This window comes from Nyctereutes procyonoides, unplaced genomic scaffold, assembly GCF_905146905.1.
Source record: "Nyctereutes procyonoides isolate TBG_1078 unplaced genomic scaffold, NYPRO_anot_genome, whole genome shotgun sequence".
NCBI classification, from domain to species: domain Eukaryota; kingdom Metazoa; phylum Chordata; class Mammalia; order Carnivora; family Canidae; genus Nyctereutes; species Nyctereutes procyonoides.
Window position 1 is genome coordinate 26,027,029 of NW_026575024.1, and position 19,265 is coordinate 26,046,293.

The 19,265-nt window shown below is 51.0% G+C and overlaps 1 protein-coding gene across 2 annotated transcripts in view; it reads left to right on the top strand.

Annotated features, from left to right (window-relative positions):
- Nucleotides 1–19,265, top strand: part of NOL4L (nucleolar protein 4 like) — a 130,686-nt gene that overhangs the window by 29,733 nt on the left and 81,688 nt on the right. The gene's annotated exons all lie outside the window — the stretch shown is intronic.

Consider the following 19,265-nt stretch of genomic DNA (forward strand, 5'->3'; position numbering starts at 1 on the left):
TCTGTAGGTTGCTTTTTCTCTTATAATGGCTTTATTGAGATATGATTCACATACCACACAACTCACCCATTTAAAATACAATTCAGTGGATTTGGGTATATTCAGAGTTGTGCAACCATCACCACAATCAATTTTAGAATATTTTCATCATTCCCAGAAAGAAACTCCATACTCATTAGCAGTCAGTCTTTACTTTCCTCCACCCCCACCCCCTCCCCCAGTCCTGGGCAACCACTAATCTGCTCCTTTCTCTGTAGATTTGCCTTCTCTGGACATTTCCTGTAAACAGAATCATACAATATGTGGTCTTTTATATCTGACTGCTTTTACTTAGTATAGTTTTTTCAAGGTTTGTCCATGTTATAGCATGTATCTCATTCCTTTTATTACCAAATAGTATTCCATGGTATGGACATAGCACATTTTATTTATCTGATAAGAGCTGATAGACATTTGGGTTGTTTCCACATTTGGGCTATTATGAATAATGCTGCTCCAAATAGTCATGTACAAGTTTTTGGATATATGCTTTCAGTCTCTTCCACTTACGAATGGAACAGCTGGGTCATATGGTAATTCTACGTTTAACCTTTTGAGGAGCTGCCACTGTTTTTCAAAGTGGTCACACCATTTTACGATCCTACCAGTGGGGTATGAGGCCTCGATTTTCCCACATCCTCGCCAACACTATCTTAGAGCTAGCCTAAGTGCATGTGAAATTCTATCTCATTATGGTTTGTATATCCCTGATGGTTAATGATGTTGAAAATCTTTTCATGGGTTTATTGGCCATTTGAATATCTTCTTTGGAGGAATATCTATTTAGATCCTTTGACCGTTTTTAATTGCATTGCTTTAGTGTTTTGTTATTGAGTTATAAGGCTTTTTTATATATTGTAGATGAAAGTCCTTTATCAAATATAAGATTTGAAAGTATTTTCTTCTAGTCTATGATTCTCATTTCATTTTCTTTCTTTCTTTCTTTTCCTTTTTTTTTTAGATTTTTATTTATCCATTCATGAGAGACATATGGCGGCGGGGGGCAGAGACACAGGCAGAGGGAGAAGCAGGCCCATGCAGGGAGCCCGATGCGGGACTCGATTCCAGGACTCCAGGATCACACCCCGGGCCGAAGGCAGGCGCCAAACCTCTGAGCCACCCAGGGATCCCCTCTTTCCTTTTTTTTAAGTGAACTCTGTGCCCAACATAGGGCTCAAACTCACAACCCGAGATTAAGAGTTGTGTGCTCCACTGACTGAGCCAGCCAGGCGTCCCTCTTTTCATTTTCTTCATGATGTCCTTGGGAGTGTGGAAGTCTTTAATTTTTATGAAACCCAATTTGCCTTTTTCTTCTGTTGCTTGTACTTTGGGTGTCATACTTAAGAAACCATTGCTTAATCCAAGGACGCGAAGATTTGTCCTTGTGTTTCTTCCTGGAGTTTTATAGTTTTAGCACTTACATTCTTCAGGTTGTTTTTCCATTAAACAGTAAATTCATATACTGTTAGAGCATAAGTAAGTCAGAACATAAAGAACTTTCTTATTCTTTTTTACAGCTGCATAGTATTCACTTTTATGGGTATACCATAATTACCTGGTCCTCTGCTAATGGACATTTAGGTTGTTTCCAATATTTTGCTCTCATAGAAATACTTCAGTGAACATTCTTGACTATAGATGGCCATTTCATACACATGTGAGTTTATATCAAAGAGTAGAATTGCTGAGTCCATGAGTGATTTTTTTGGTCTTTAATAGTGCCCTCCACTCCAGGCAGCAATGTCTAGAGTATGAACCATTAATTAATAGCCATGGTTACTGTATGTTGAGTGCTCACTGTGCACTGGCATCCCCTCACAATGACCCTGATGGTCAGATTTAAATCCCCACTTTATAGTGATCTAAGGTCATATGGTCTGTCCAGCTCCTGAGCCTGCTGATTTCCCACCATCCTGTCCTCCCTATGCCTTCAGAGTGCCTCGAACCCCTTCCAGAAAGACTACTGGAGGAATGCAAACTCTGCATGTGGTGCCTGGCACATCTCTTTCTAAGACCATACTTACTCATGCAGAAGGCAGAGGCTGGCTGGTCACTAGGGAGTCTTGAATGAGCAACTATGGTATGCTTGGCACCGTCCCCAGAAGTGCCAAGTGGTCTTTGCTCTCAGGCTGCATCCCTCCTAGTAAGCAAGGCAGCTGACTCTCAAAGACAGACTTCAGGACATGTGGTCTGACCCAGGGGCTCAGAGGTCTAGCTCTGGGTCAGGCAAATGTGGGTTCAGCCCTAATTCCATCCCATGTTGCTCTGGGTATTTCATGTCCCTGCTCAGTGCCTCAGTGTCCTTATCTATAAAATGACATCGCAAATAGTACCTATTGGCATGTCAAAATACACTAACTCTATTCTCCTGGTTGGCAAAGTGCTATAGGAAAGAAACATAGGTAGGGATTGAGGAAGTCTTCATGGGGCAGTGAGTGGAAGGGCATTTGAATGAAACGCGGAGGGAGGACAACTCAGGAGCCAGGTGATGGCATTTCAGGCAGAGGAAACGATGTATGTCCAGGCACGAGGCAGGCCAGCCCCTGGTCTAATGGGGGAAGAGAAGCAGCCAGGACGGCTGGTGTGTCAGGTTTGTGCTGGGGCCCGAGTGAGGAGGGAATACAGCTGGAGCTACTGCCAGGACCCTGAGTCTAGATGTGGGTATTGGGTATTATTTGACCAGTAGTAGGGAGCCATGGAATTATAGAGCTAGCAGCCCTGCCCAGCACATTCCTCATCTGCAACTTGGGCTACCTCCTCAGGGCAGACTTCCCCAACCTCATTTCTTCCTGAAAGCAGGAAGCAGTGTTTAAGAGTGAGAATTCTGGGGCCAGGCTGCCTGGGTTGGTCTCTGGCCCAGCCACTTAATGTGTGACCTCGGTCATGCCACATAACCTCTCAGGGCTTTAGTGTCTTCCACTATAAAAAGGAGTTGTTCAAAAATAAATAAATAAATAAATAAAAATAAAAGGAGTTCATATTTCCTAGGGTTCTCATAAAGAGTAAATGAGTGGGCTCCTGGCTGGCTCAGTCAGTAGAGCATGCAACTCCTGATCTTGGGGTTGTAAGTTCAAGTCCCATACTGTGTGTAGAGATGACTTTTAAAAAATTTTAAAATCTTAAATAAAAAAAAAGTAAATGAGTTATTATAGGTAAAACACTTAGACCAGTGACTGGTATACAATAAGTGCTCAATAAATGAATTTTTACAAGAAAGCCGACAAGGCATTAGGTTACTCTGCTTTTCAAATGGGAAAATTAAGGCCCTCTGCAAGAGTGAATGGCCAGGGTCCCTTTGGAGTCACTCAGTGTTCAGTCATTCCTTTATTCATTCAATAAATGTTTCCTGAGCACCTACTTTGTGCCAGGCTCTGGAGGTTACTGGGGATCCAGTCAGTGATAAACAAGACACCCAGAGAACTCCTGACCTTCTCCTAGAGTGCCCTTCCGAGGCCAGAAAGGAATCAGGATTTTAACATGAAGTGTCCAGCTCCAAAATCTGGACAAAAGGATAACAGGATTAAAAATGACCCACATTATCTCATTCTTCCTACAGATGAAGCAACTGAAACCCAGAGTAGAGAGGCAGTAGCCAGGCCACAGGGCCCAAGTACCACTGCATGCCTCTCTCCAGTGCCCTACAGGACCTGGGACAGGAGGTCAGGAGCAGGGGATATGGTAGAAAGAAGCTGGATTCTGGCTATAATTTAAAGGAGTGAATAGGATTTGCTGGTGGAAGGGACGGGTGTGGGGGCAATGTGAGAGAAAGCAGAAATCCAGGATAACTCCAGGGTTGGCCTGAGCAAGTGGGGATGGAGGTGGTTTCTGCTGGAGGAGAGATGATGAATAGCTGGGGAGTGGATGGGGTGGTGGTGGTAGTCCAAACAACTTATTGGTTGGATGGATGGATGGATGGATGGATGGATGGTTTTCCCTGGCCCTCCAAAGCAACCCTACTCACTCGCTTTCGGATTTGTCCAGCTAGCCAAATGGAGGCAGAAGAGAGCCCCAGGCTGGAGGTGTGACTTCCCCTTGGAGGCTACAAGATGGATGAGGTTCAGGGATTGGGTCCTGAGGCTGTCAACATCAGGAGGTTCCATCCAAAGTTCAAGATTTCTCTTTCCATGAAGTTTCCCAATTTTTAAGTATAGCAATAAATTTAAAATTGTAATAAATCTCTGCATGCCCCCCAAAATATGTCCATAGGCCCCATTTGGCCTGTGGCCTGTTTAGGACATTTGGTATGTGGGTCTGGAGTCAGAGTGCCAGGGTCTAAGTCTGGTTCTCCATTCTTAGCTTGTGTGACTTAGCCTCTCGGAGCCTTGGCTTTCTCGTCTGTGAAATGGGAACAATAATAGTTCTCACCTGGTCTCATAGTAAGGGCTCTATAGCTGACAGTGAGGATGAAGCACTATTCATGATGGACTTTATTGGCAACCATGGCAGAGGATGCCAAAGGGGAAAAGAGCATTGGGCTCTGGTACAGTATCCCATCTCTCTCCTGACAAGATTTGTGACATAGGACTAGGTTTTTAGACCTCTCTGAGGAAGAACTGTGTTGTTTCTGGAGTTGCGCAATGGCCAGCATGCCTGTTGAGGCCTCTGAGTCCTCACCCACCTCTCCCTCTCCCTACCTCCTTCGCTCTAGCCTCACCCACCCACCACCTCCCACCCCTCCACCCTGCAGCCAGAATGATCTTTCAAAAGCACAAATCTCAGCATGGTCTTTCCCTGCCTGGAGAAAAACCACGTTGGCTCCCTGCTGCCTTTAGGAAAAAGCCCAAAGAACCTTAGGCTGGTATGAGGAGGTGGGAGACCGCCCTCACCTCTCTTGTCTCATCTCCTTCCACCAGCCTTGCTTCTGTACCAGCTGCACACAGCCCCTCATCCAGCTCTGCCCGCTGGTGATCCATCCAACAGTTATGGAGCGCCACCCCTCCCTGGATCCAGCCACTTCCTTCCCCGAGTGACCGATGGCTTCTCCATGGTCTCCCTACGTTCCCTCTCACCCTTTCCTCTCTGTAGCCCATTTTCCACAAACAGCAGAGGGATCCTGAGAAAAATGCAGTTTGGATGGTGTCACCTGCCTGCTTAAGATCCCTCCGTGGCTGCCTATTTCTCTGTGAGGGAAGCCACAGGCCTTGTCCCAGCTCTCCAGTCACAGTGTCGTTTCCCTACCAGCTGCTCACCACTGCCTTAGGTGCTGATCACCTTCTTACCTGTGGGACCCCAGAGTAGAAGGCCAGTGGCAGCATGCCACCACCAGAGATGGTGCAAGCCCGTCCACCATAAACATCCGAGACTCAGAGAGGTCAAGTGACTCGCTGTTTCCCTTTCTAGAGGCTTTCCCTGTGGCTTCTTCAGGAGGACCTCCTTGCCCACCCGGCCACAGGTGCTTGTGGGGAAAGGCAGGGCCGCAGGGTCCACCTGGGACTCTGTAGCCACGGTGCCTGGCACTGGTGTCTGCCCTTTCTGTTGGCAAAAATGCCACTCATCTCTTGAGGCCCAGCCCGAATGTCACCTCTTCCTTGAAGCCTTCCTTCTTTAACACAGCCCCACGCCCCAACCTGTTCCTGAGGCCCCTGGGGATCACTCCCTCCCGGTTCATCCCCTGCCAGCAGAAGCTGCTCTGTCCTGGTTTCCTGTGAGCTTTCTTTTCTCTCTCACTGTCTCCCACACTCAACATTATAATTATCACTGGATGGCGAGCTCCTCAAGGCCAAGGAGCGGCACAGTGAAGAGAGCTCATGTTTATCAAGCAAGCGCCGGCCCTGTGCTAAGCACTTTCCTGCATTCTCTCTTTAAATCCTCACAACCCCGTGGGGTTGGCTCCCCTAAAAGCCCCACCTTATAGAGAAGCTGGTGGAGCTTCAGAGGTGTTAGGTCACATGCCCACGGTCACCCAGCAAGTCTGACGCCAGAGCTGGATCTCCTAATGACAATGGCAATGACTTATATACAGCATCTTCCACATGCCAGGCATGTGGCCAAGGCCCAGCCAGGGGCTTCCACCTCACAGGAACGTCTATCACAACCACATTTTATGGCCGGGGAAACAGAGGCACAGAGAGGTTAAGTAACTCAGTGAAGCTCAAGAGTAGGATTTGAACCTATGTGTCTGGCTCTGGGTCATGTTCGCAAACCTCGCACTGTCTGACCTGCCGGGAGGCTTCTCCATATCCTGGCACCCCCAACACCTGGAATAGCAGCCAGCCCCCAGGTGCCACTAGTTAGTATGTAATGAATGAGGGAGTGGACATGGGACCGGGACCCTGCTCCAGCCATCCCAGAGCTGTGTCTGGAAGTTCAAAGATGGGCAGCCCCTCTCCCAGGCTCGGGGCTCCCCCCACCCAGTTGTCCAGACAGCCCCGGGGAAGGACCAGATCCATAAACATGAGGCTCCACTTGGGCCCAGGAGGGGCTCTGGGCACTGTACAAGTCCTCAATATTATTGCTTTATTGTCATTTAAATGGAGCCTGCCTTAAACAGGCCACCCAGTTCTAGCCACCAGCGCTGGACAAAACCCCCATTGAAAAGCCAATTACAATCACTCCATCTAAATTGTCATGGATTTGTATAGAAAATTACATCTCCATTTAGTCCTGAAGCGACGTCCTGGGCATGGACAGAGGGGAGGCTGGCCCATTTACCCCGCCGGCTCAGCGCGGGTGCCGCGGGCAGAAGAGAAAGCCCAAGCTGCTGGGTCTCGGCCGGCCTGGGGAACAAAGGCCAGTTTGTGGGGGCCTGGAGAGAAGCTGGGCCTCTCAGGGCGGCTCAGATTCCAGGCCTGAGCCGATGGACCCTGTACCGCCAGCTGGTCTCCCCTGCTGGCGGCTGTGGCCAGACGAGCTCCTGACAGCCGGCTTCGGGCGGCCCGTCAGCCCTGCCACCAACCAGGGTGGCTAGACCTTGGCTCATGTCCACACTGCCAAGGAAATGAAGAAGGTTTAGCCCGGGGAGCACTGGACTGGGATCCCAAGATCTTGGTTTCATTTATTCACTCATTCATTCATTCTCAAGTTATTGAGGAGTGCCTGCTGGTGGTATAAGAAGCACAGTAGCATAGAAATGAGCTCCAGCTTCGGAGTATTCTGGGTTTGATCCCAGGCTGTGTCTTCAGTAGCTGTGAAGAAAGGCTACTTCGATTATTCATTAGTTCTGAAGTTGTGGTGCACCTACTATGTGCCAGAGGATGGAACAAAATGGCCCTTGGTCTTGGGCCTTAATGTCAGTGGGGGGGGGGTGTTTACTGTTTCACAAATGATAAGTGTTCTGAGGGAAGTGAATAGGGGCTGACATGGGCTTTTGGGACTCTCTATATAAGTAGGCAGTTTGGAAGGAGCTGGTCATGCCAAGACAAGTAGCAAGGGCATTCCAGGCAGAGGCAACAGTGTCTGTGGGTAGGGCCATGGATGGGGAGTGAGGCAGGCTGGAGTCAGCAAAGTGAGAGTGTGGCAGGTGACAAGGTCAATGGGGGCACCCTGAGGATTCTGGCTCTCAGTTTCCTCATCTCCAAAAACAGGAACAATGACCTTAGCCACCAGGGCTTGGGCCAGGACCCAGGAGATAATGTACATGGGATCTCAGAATGGTGCTGGGCACAGGATGCTCCTGGCTAACTAAGATAGCCTGACTTCGATGGCGCTAAGTCTTGAGGGCACAGCCCACTCCTCTGGGTCACTTGGAGTGACGGCTCAGGTGCTTTGCATGCATTAGCTCCAATCAGCCCTATGGGGTAGAGCTTTTCCCCCCTTTCCCAGATAAGGAAACTGAGGCAGTGCCACCAGTCAGCTAATTATTTATTATTATTCCAATAATTCTTACTACAGGTTACCCAAGGCCTGGCACAGAGCAGATCCTCAAAGCGTATTTGTTGAATCAATGAACACACCTGGAAGGAGGGTACTGGGCAAGCGTGGGAGATTCCTATCTGTGTGTATGTGTGTGAGTGGCTCTGGGACTAGGTATAGCCGTGGGATTCTGAATGTGGACTCTATGTGACTCTGTCCAATGACTGAGTGCAAGTGACTGTGTCTGACAGTGTCACACACTTGTCTCCTGGAGTTCTTGCCTAAATGCTCAGTGGCTGTGGTGGGGACTCTGTCAGAGTGACTGTGTGTGTGGCTGTGTCAGACTGTATATCACTGCCTACACATGTCTGTCTGGGCCCAAAGGGACACTTGGCACCCTATCAGGGATGGCTGGCAGAGCTGGAGGCTACTGTGGGGCAGGGCGGGACAGATTAGGTTCAGAGGTGAAGAGAGCTGAGTCCCCATCCTCCCCCACCCAGCCCTACCAGGCAGACAGGCAAATGGAAAAAATGTTCACACCCGGGGCAGGCAGGCGGGTGGCTGCCCCACCAAGGACTGCTCTGTGCACAGAAAACAAGTTCTTCTGGTATCAGCTCGAGTTTGGCAGGAAGTGGCTTTTGGGTGGCAGGAAGTTGGATTCAGCTCATATCAGCTCCGGCCGAGGGGCAGGAGAGCAGTTATCTGGGGTTAAACAGAGTTACCGAGAAGCGGGGCCCCAACGCCCTGTACCCGATAGAGCTGAGGGCACAGCCCACCCCTCCTGGTCATTTGGGATGATGGGTGGGGAAGGGGAGGCCTTGTAAAGAAGAGCTGCCACCTATCAAATGCTACTGGGCCCCAGATCCCAGACAGAGTTCATCATCCACCTCCTATGGCCCCTGTTTAGCAGGTGTGCAGACTGAGACCCTGAGAGGCAGTGACTTACCTGGGGTCACCAAGAGAAGTGGGGAGAAAGGGAAGAGAGAGGCTACAAAAAATTTATAACTATCTAGAGACAAGATAAAAACCAGGAAAGAGGGCAAAGAGGAGAGGGGAGATGGGAACAGGACAGGGAAAGTAGTTGAATGAATGCAGAAAGCAATGAGACTAGGCCAGTGGGAAAATTTCTGGGGTGCTCACTGTGTGCCAGGCTCTCCCAGGAATATCAGAACTGACCTTGGGTCCTGATCCTGAACCCATTTCCCAGATAAGGGGATTGAGACCCACAGAGCCTTGCCAGCTGAGCCACACCTGGAATTTAGATCTGAGCCCAAAGCCCATGCTCCAGGCCATGCCTCCTTGCCCAACTTCCAGGGAAGGGAAGTGGCTGTAGTAAAAGGGATTCCCAATTTTACCACCTGTTTGCCTGGGTATACTGTTGTGGAATTCACCCAGTTGGCCCATGGAGAGTCAGGATTCAAACCTGTGCAGAGAGGCTGCAGAATTCATGTGCTTAACCATGTGACAGGGTGTGCCAAGCACTATGCCAGAGCAGACCGAGAAAATCATGGCTTTGCCTTCAGGCTGGAACCCAGAGGCTGAAGCCCCAAAGAGAAACTGAATCTCCCAACTCCTAGCCCTGGACACTCTTGTACCCTTCCACTCAGCCCCCACTGGAGTCCCTAGGGAGTGGGCCACTGGTCCTTCTGTTCTCATCCCAAAAGCAGCACCCAAGCTGTTCCCTGGCTATGATGCTGATTTGAAGCTCAGTTTGTATGTCGTTTGCACATTACTCAGTGCATGTCAGAAGGTACGAACATCTCCCTTTCCCAGAGAGAGCTGCTGGGCCCCCCTGCCCTCCTCCAGACAGCAAAAATGCCAGCCGGCTAGACAGGGAGCTGCGCCCTGGCCTCTGACAGCACCCGCCTGCTGCTGCCTCCCCCATTCCCTCCTGGAGCCAAATTTAGGCAGCTCTGCTAGAGAGATGGGGAGAGTAGAGGCAGGAAATGGCGAGGTTGGAGGCAGCCCTGCCTTGGCCTGCACAGGGTGGGGTGGCCCCAAGGGTACCCCTGTCCCTAAAGCCCTTGGCCCAGCTTCCCCCACCCCTCCTCCCACAGGAATGTGGGCCAGGTTGGGGAACGCAGGGTTCTCAGCTGCAGCCCAGGGTGCTGGCTACTCTGGCTGCGAGGGAGGAGGGAGAGATGGAGGGAGGGAGGGAGGAGGTCATGGCCGGGGCAGTGGGGAAGGGATCAGATAGCCTCCTCCAGCCCCAGACACCGGCTGCCACTGCACTGGGGACAGGAGCCCGCTCTGCTTCTCAGCACTTCCTGCCCCTCCTTGATGTGCCCACCTGGATCTGATTCTGGGGTAGGGGGCAGGAGGTACAGCTGGGCCTTTGGGGGGACTGAAGTCTCCCCAAAAGCTCCACCAGTCTGTCTCCTACTTGGGCTAGACTTTTGGTGGTCTTGGTTTTCCTACCTGGGAAATGGAGAGGCTGGCCTAGAACGATTTCCAAGTATCTACCCATGCGGAGAGCAAGGGTTTCTGGGAGGTCTGATAGAGATTAGGGATTGTGGCAGTGGCTTTAGGCCTAGGAACTTAGGTTTTTCAGGTAAGGTTCCTCATTGATGTGGGATGTGGGATGTGGGATGTGGGTCGGCTGAACAGTGAAAGACCCGGGCTGGATTCTAGCCATCAGGAACCTGGGGGTGGAGTTAATAGTGCCCAGCAGCTGGAAGCATGGATCCTGGGGTCTGACTGCCAGGGTTTGAATTCCAGCTCTGCTACTCATGACTATGGAGAAGTCGCCTCAGCTTTCTGTGCCTCAGTTTCCTCAGCTCCGAGATGGGGGTTAAAAACCTCCCAGAGCTGCTGGGAAAGTGAAATGAGGCAGTGAATGTTTGGCACACATTAAGTGCACCGCGATGCCAGCTACCAGTGTGACTGTTTTGTCTCCCCGAGCGGTTGGGAGGCCCCCTCCCGCCCCCCCCACCCGCAAGCTATAACGGATGTGGACGCGATGGGGAGGCGCTGTAGGTTGGTGGTGAAATGGACATCGGGATGGGGGTTCAATCTGCGTGACCCTGGGCAAATGGCCACACCCCACTGCGCCTTGGGCGGGGAACAGCAGAGGCGCCTACCGCACAGGGCCTGCGAGGATTACTCAGATCAGGCTTGGCACAGCGCCTGGCACATAGCGGGCGCTCCCTGAAGGGGAGCTGGCCAGATCGAATGGTACCGGCCCGCACAAAGGACAGGTGGGCAGCGTCCCCGGGGGTGCGGGGGGGGCGAGGGAGGCGGGCGCAGGGCAGGTGCGCGGGGACTGGGAGGCGGGGCTGGGAGAGGGGGCGCGCGAGGGCGGGCGCGCGGGCGCGCAGCAGGTGCGTGTGGAGTGGGCGGGGCCCCGCGCGGGCGGGGTCTCCAGGTGAGCGGACGCGCGCCTGGAGCTGGCGACGGGGGGAGGCGCGCCGCCCTGGCCCACTGCCGGAAAGCGTCCCTGTGTCTTTAACGCCCTCCTCCCCGCGGCCCCCCCGCCCCCTTTGTGCGCCCCCCCCCAAGCCGGGCTGCAGCCGCGGAGCCGTCCCCCCTGCACTGACAGCTGGTATCTAATTACTGTGTGAGAATGGAAAGTCAGGCTGTCCCAGCTCCGGGGAGAGGGGATTAACGTCTCCTGCAGAATACACTTCCTCTGGTGGGTTGCCATGGTTACTCTCATTACCTGCCTGCCCGCGAGGAGCCCGCGCGAGCCGCTCCAGCAGGCCCTCCGAACCCGGGCCCGGCGCGCGCGCACCTCCCGGCTCCCCCGCGCTTCTCCCCGCCCCTCCCCGCCGAGGCGCACGCGCGTGCGCCGTGGGGGGAGCGAGGGCAGCCTCACCCCCGCCCCGCGCCCCGCGCCCCCCCCCGCCCCCGCCCGAGCAGCTGTCAGCGGCGCGCGCGGCCCGGCCAGCCCCTGCGCGCGCTGTCAACAGTCATTAGCGCGCGGGCCCTCCCCTCCCCCTCGGGCTCCCCTTTACCCCCCACCCCAGCGCAGGGTGGGGCCCGCACCTGCGGCCTCCTCTCGTTAGCGCGCCCGGCCGCCCGCCGCGGCCCCGAAGGGACCCGCCCGCGGGGCCTGCTTGGCTCAGGGTCGCCCCCTTCCGCCAGAAGCCCCCCTCAGCGACCCCGTTCCCTGTCCCTGGCCGTGGCTCCCGAGGGAGGCGGGCCCCCAGAGTCCTGGAGCGTGCCACTTTAGAGTAATAGCCACAGTGGGGCATTTATGGGTGTCTCGCCCAGGGTGGGCGCTATTTGTGCACCGTTTGGGCTCCCACAGCCGTCCTGTCACATTGTGTCACCTCAACACAGGAGGAAGCTGAGGCCCAGACAGGCCAGCCCATTAGCTAGGGTCCGAGCTGGATTGGCTTCAGGCCTGTGACTTCACCCCTAGAGCACCTGCGCCTCGTGGACGCCCCCAGGCCACAATCCCCAGCCAGCCCCCCTGGCCCTGTCCTGCCTTACAGTGCCTTTGGGGGCTCCCTCTTCCCCCCATCCTTTAAACTGAGATCATTGCCCACCTCTTGCCAAAAGGGGGATACTTGGGCCCACTGTACCCCTTTCTCTTACGGCCCTCCCCCCCATCCTTTCCAAATATTCCAGAGCTAACAAAAAAAAAAAAAAAAGGATAGGAAAAAGAAGAAATATTCAGAGCTGTTTGAAGGATATGGCATCCCTCAAAGGTAGCGCTGTCGTTCGGGGGCTGATCCCAGGCAACTTTCTATGGCCCGGGGTGTGCATTTCGGTCCCCAGCGTGATTTGAAAGAAGATGGAGGTTCAGCGAAGCAGAAAGGAGGTCTTGGAATATGGGAGGCCTGTTCCAGATGGCAGGTGCGCCGCGGTGGCGGCTCGGCACTAGCAGTTGGAGATTGTGCACAGGGGTGGAGAAGAGGCAGGTGCTACACTGAGTCCTCAGTGCCTTGTTTATGTATTTATTTATTTATCGGGGGTGTGGTCTCCTCCCTTGCCCATCCCGGCCTCCAAAGCTCATTGCAGCTATGGGTCCTACAATTCTGGTGTAGATCTCTATTTTGGAAGGTTGTTTTTTTTTTGTTTCTTTGGTTTTGGTTTTGGTTTTCAGTGCACAGTAGGTAGTATTTATAACTGAGAGATATTCAAATACCGTCCTTGTTCCATTTAGGCCATGCCCTCTCCTCAATCACCTGATTGCCTGGCTTTACAAACGATGACCGGCTTTTCTTGAGGATCCTGAGGAAGAAATTTCCGGATATTTGGGTTCAGGTCTTCATTCTGGTTTTTTTCTTTTCGGGCTTTCAGTTTAGTGTAGCTTATACATTGTCTCTCCACCTCTCACCTTTCCTTCTGAGAATGCTTTGCAGGAGGCTGACCCCTTTCCTCGGATCTTCTTTCCAGCCCGAGGAGCTAGAAGGAGACTTTGTAGGGAACCCCCCCCCCAAAAAAAAACCCTGCTTCTCCCACTTGCAAAACCTTAGTCCTGCCTGAATTTATTAAAGTGTGGTTTGGGGGACAGGAGGAACAGCTACAGTTCCAGAAGTTGGAAGTAACCTGCAGCTGATATTTGCAGTAACTTTTGCCTGTAATGGTAGCTGTTTAGCTGGCTGGCCCAGATAGAATGGAGCAGCATCCTCACATTTGCCTGTGCAATCAACCCCCTGAAGTCCTGGGCTACCACATAAGCGGTGGCCAAAGGTGTGTCTCCCCGGGGGTGGGTTCTGCTGACTGACTTTCTCCTCTGATGGCAATCTTGTTGATCTTTATGCCTTATCAAGAGCTGGATCTGAAATGCACCAAAAGGGCACATCCTAAGGACCTTCTGTGTGGTTTCTTTCTCTACCATAGGAACCCAGTTGAGAAATGTCCCTGCTATTTAGCCACATCCTCTCAATCATGGCCTCATCGTTGCTGGAAGGCACATGCTGCTAATATTGTGGTGGTGGGGCGCTAACCAGTACTCTGGTGGCCTGAAAGGGTGAGCCCATCTTGATAAGTGTATAACTCCTTACCAGCAAGTGACTTCGAAGTTCCAATGGAAATGACAGAACTGAAATCCATTAGCAGTTGGATGGGGGTCTATTTAATTGGCTTAGTGAGAAGACAGGCAAGGTTCAATCAGATTTCAGTAGCTCACCTGAGGTAGGCCACTCCGGCAGAGGCCTAATGACCTGACCAGATCTGCTCATCTCCCTTGCATAGGTCTGCAGCCCTGGATGTCTCAATCTTCCTTGTGCTGAGCACTCAGATCATTTGAGGAAACTGAGGAATCCCAAAAAGACCTGTCAAGGGATGACCTGCTTAAGTATGAATTAACTTTGCCAGGGAGGACTTAAAAATCTGATGTCACATTGCTGAGTACTCCTGCCCTTTCTATCCATAATCCGCATTAAGTCACTGGGCAGGTGTTTTGTTTTATTTTATTTTATTTTATTTTATTTTTATTTATTTATTTATTTATGATGGTCACAGAGAGAGAGAGGCAGAGACACAGGCAGAGGGAGAAGCAGGCTCCACGCACTGGAAGCCCGACGTGGGATTCGATCCCGGGTCTCCAGGATCGCGCCCTGGGCCAAAGGCAGGCGCCAAACCGCTGCGCCACCCAGGGATCCCTGGGCAGATGTTTTGAATTTGTACTAATGTTGCCCAATAAGATTCTTTTGTTCTCACCATTAGGAAAATTGGCCTTCCGTGATGGAGAAGAAAATATTAATATATTAGGCCTAGAAGCACAGAGCAAGAATATATTTAATGAGCCAATGCCAGTCTCCTTACTAGTTACCTCCCTATCTGAGTCATGGAGATATTCTAATCAGTTCTCAAAATCTGTTGTGCGTCAGAATCATCGGGGGGCCCTAGTAAAACCCCCAGAGAGTGAGATTTGGTGGGTCTGAGGTGGGGCCTGAGAATTTGCATTTCCATCTAGTTCCCAGGTGATGGCTGTCTCTAATGGTCTAGAGACCACATTTTGTGATCACTCTTCTAAATATTGTGAAACATGAGCAATGTATAAATAGACATTTGGTGATTTCCTCAATAACTTGCAACCTGGCCTTTAGTTTAGAATCCAAACGGGATGGTTTAAAGGAAGATGGTGATGTCCAAGAACAGTAGTCATAGTAGCTCCATGAAATTTTTAAAACTCTTGCTATGTCTGGTTTTATTGGCCTGGGTCTAGCTGGCTGGCTTGGAGTTGGCTGGTTTGAAAGGATGTAGTGTGTTGCCATGGCAATATTCTTCCCCAAGCAGGAAGGCCCCAGAGGTTGGTCCTGTGCAACTGACCATGTATTTCTCATGGCTTTTCCCGTGGGGTGCTTCAGGGTTCCTTTCCATCACTCCTGGTTGGTGTTCCCAGGAAGCTGGGGATAGGAGGCTCTAGGCCCCCTCTTCATTCAGCCTATAAGTGAAATGAGCTTTCTTTATCAAACGGAGGCCCAGCTTGCTTAGGGCCATGGATGAGATTAAGCTAATTTGGGTACAAAGCAGAAGTGGTTGGTGGGGACATCCCAAGGCTATGGGGAAGGTGCTTTCTCCTCCTTTAATTAGCAGCTCCTGCCTTGTAGCACTGTGTCTAGATTCTCAGCTAAGGAAGGCATGCCTCTCCTGCAGCACTTAGCATGAAGGTTATTACCTCTATGGATGAGGGGCATGGCAGAGATGCCTGGTGCACGTGACTGCCGTGGGAGCCCTTTGTTCTTTTCCCAGGGTTCTCCTTGAAGGACAGACAGATATCCTGGTGTTCTTCCCTTAGGGTGTAGCACACATGGTGTCCAGGTGGCCACAGCTCACCTGAGGACAGTTCAAGGTGTGGTTCTGCAGAGCTTGTGTGGTTTGAACTGGGACTGGGACAAGCCCTCTCCTCTCCTGTGTACATCTCTGCAACTGAGATAAACGAATTCTAGGACCCAGGGTTAAACATCAGGGGAGATCACAGTAGAGTTTTAAAGAGGGAGCTACTAAAAATGATCCCTGAAGAGTTTCTCCGGGATAATTTTATAGTCACATTGGACAAGATGCAAAGCTTTTGGGTACCCGTGTCTGTCTTAGAAAGAGGTGGGAGGCTGGGACAGAGGTCCAGCATTGGGCAATATATTTTGCTGTTTAATCTGAGTTGGTTAATTACACCTTGACGTTAGGAAAATTTATGTCAAGTTTGTATGACAGTCTTAGTGTGTTACTTAGGAATTGAGCATGTCCTCTGATGGTGGGTATTAGCTTGGGGGACCCATGCTGTAACATGAATGGATCAGAAGGATGGAAGAACAGATTCCAAAAACAAAATGTTCGAATTCAATGAGTCCAAAGGGAAGAGATGAACATTTATAATCCAGATGCCTGACATACATTCTTAACCTAATCCTTAGAACAACCAGCCACAACTTTTTAGGCCCATTTGACAGGTGAGGAAACTGAGTTTCGAGAGGTCAAGAAGTCAGGTGCGGCACCTGGCTATCTCATTTGGTGGAGCGTGCGACTCTTGATCTCAGGGTTTTGAATTCGAGCCCCACGTTGGGGGTAGAGAGTACTTAAAAAAAAAAAAAAGTTCAAGAAGTGACCTGCCCAAGGTTACCAAGCTGGTTAGGGAACACTTCCCATTTCACCTTCCTAAAATATTGTCTTTCACAGATTATTTTCTTTCTCCATTCCTTCCCACCAAATTTTATCTCCCTTTTCCAGAAGTATCTGTGTTCTGGCTTGAAATAGTTTTTTTTTAATTTTTATTTATTTATGATAGTCACACAGAGAGAGAGAGAGAGAGAGAGGCAGAGACATAGGCAGAGGGAGAAGCAGGCTCCATTGCACCGGGAGCCCGACATGAGATTCAATCCCGGGTCTCCAGGATCGCGCCCTGGGCCAAAGGCAGGCACTAAACCGCTGCTCCACCCAGGGATCCCTGGCTTGAAATAGTTTTATGAGCAGAGAGATGTATCCACTTTTAAGCAGCTAGATTCAGCTAGATTCATTATTATGCCTCTAGATTCAGATTATCAAAATGTTGTGGAACTACCCCCATTGTACTTTTAAAAATATATTTTTTAAAGATTTTATTTATTTGATTTTTTAAAAGATTTTATTTATTCATGAGAGACACAGAGAGAAGGCAGAGACATAGGCAGAGGGAGAAGCAGGCTCCCTGTGGAGAGTCCAATGTGGGACTTGATCCTGGACCCTGGGATCATGCCCTGATCGGAAGGTAGATGCTTAACCGTTGAGTCACCCAGGTGTCCCTTACTTATTTACTGAGAGAGAGAGTGTGCATGAAAGCAAGGGTGGGGGATGGAGGGACAAGCAGACTCCACATCAAGCACAGAGCCCGAAGTAGGGCTCAACCCCAGGAGCCAGAGACCATGACCTGAGCTGAAATGAAGAGTCGGACGCTCAACTGACTGAGCCACCCTAATATACTTTTCTTTTAATTAAAGCTTAACAACATGCAGAAGAGTACAGAGATTGTGAAGTGTCCAGATTAATGGCTTTCTATAAACTGAACACATCTGTAAAACCACCACCCAGATCAGGAAGTAGAAGCCCAGTTACGTTTTTATTCTTACGATCCTTTTGTTAGTTTTTGCCAGCGTGAACCTCTGGTTGGAAGTATAACTGGGCGATCATAATATTTGTCCCATCCAACTCTCAGCAGTATTTGAAGGTTCCCCTAAAAAGTTGGGTAGTTACAAGTCAGCTAGTGAACAAGTTTATCACTAATGATCCCTGTTTATAGATGGCCCAGGACTTCAGATACCCCCAGCAAAGAGGTAACAGTAACTCCTGAGCGAGTCTAAGAACAGAAAAGTCGTGGAATTTTACAGCTCATCTCATAAGTGAAGCTCAGGGAGGCTGAAGAGTTTGCCCACAATCTCACAGCCAGGAAGCAGGACCAGCAGGCATCTCCTCCTACACACACATACACACACACCAGATGCATGCTGAGAAGTCCCCATTGAAATGGATCCTGCCTAGGAAGGAAGCCACTGGCAAGAGGGTCTGTACAGGGCCAGGGAGGTCACCCCCCCGACAGATGCCACTCTAGGATTTGGCACCCTCCACTCCAGATGCCTATCTGCTCTCAAGTGGGCCGCTGGCAAAAAGGCAGCCCTGTTTACTCGTTACGGTATGTTGGGAAAGTAACTGGATAAAACCAAACCCTGTCTATGGCCAGAATGTTTTGTGAGCAGGGGTCCCGTTTAGCACCGCCTCTCTTTTTCTTGGACTATATAAGACTAGATCCTAACCCAGCTCCGCCACTTACCAGTCACTATACCACAGGCAGGTCCTCTCCCTAGCAACCTCCTAGGCTTGTTGTAATGTTCAGCCTTATCATAGCTAGGGGAAACTGCAAATAACAAAGCACTCCGTGATTATATTTATTCCTAAGTTCCTCTGGACTGGGCTTGCTGCTTAGTGCTGCACGGGTATCTCCTTTATTCCTCTCTGTAGCTCGTATAGGAAAAATGCTTCTGTTCACCCTATTTTCCAGGTAAAAGACCTGAGATTAGAGAAACTAACTGCTCCTGGTCACACAGCCACTTCAATGATGGGCCCCATTCAGACTGAGGAAGAGTATGTCTAAATTACCCTGCCTGGCTGCCACTTAGAAGCAGTCAATCATTTGGTAGGCATTTCTTGAGCCTACTGTGTATCAGGCATTGTTCTAGGTTCTAGGGAGGCAGCTGTGAGCCACCAGACAAGGCCCATTCCCTCCTAGAGCTGACGTTCTTGAGCCATGAGCAAGATCCTTTAGGAAAGAATTCTCTGGGAGATTTGGGTTTGTACACTTTTAGAGAAAAGCCTGCCTCCTTTCCCCCTCAGTCCTCCCTACACACACACACACACACACACACACACACACACACACACACACACACACCTACCCTGGGTTTGTGTCTCCTGTGCCCTATCAATAAAGATCTCACCGAACAGTCTGCTCCCTTATGGGCTTTGGCCACATCCCCCAGCCTCCTGCCTTGCAGTTTCCCTGCTCCCTCCCAGCCCTGCTAGTGGGAGTTGGCAGGTGTCTGCCCAGCAGCAGGACCCATCTCAGTCCCGGCACGCCTTTTCAGGACCAGCTGACAGCAGTCACGCCAGCCTGATAAAGAGACTCGGGGGGTCCACGGCCACCTTGCTTATGAGGCCCTGCCACCTCCACGTGGCCTTGTGTCTGTTATTCTCTGTATCTCCAGACACAAAGAGCCTGGGTCTGTTGCTGGCGCTCAGCTGCTGGAGTGGGGAGGGTGGGCAGTGGTGACAAGCTTTTCAGAAAGGCCAGGGTGGAGGCAGGAGTCACCCAGGTGATCCAAGCCATTCCCCTGGGACCCCAGCCCAGGACCACAGTGAAAGGTTACCACTAATTGGCGAGCTCCTGATGGGGCTGCATCTATTTAGCACCCCCCCTCCCCAGAGGCTTCCAGGATGGTCTTGGCACAGCATGTGATGCGAGAGCTCCCCGCCTGAGTCTGGCACAATCTGTCTGAAATTGTGAACATGGAGCCTCT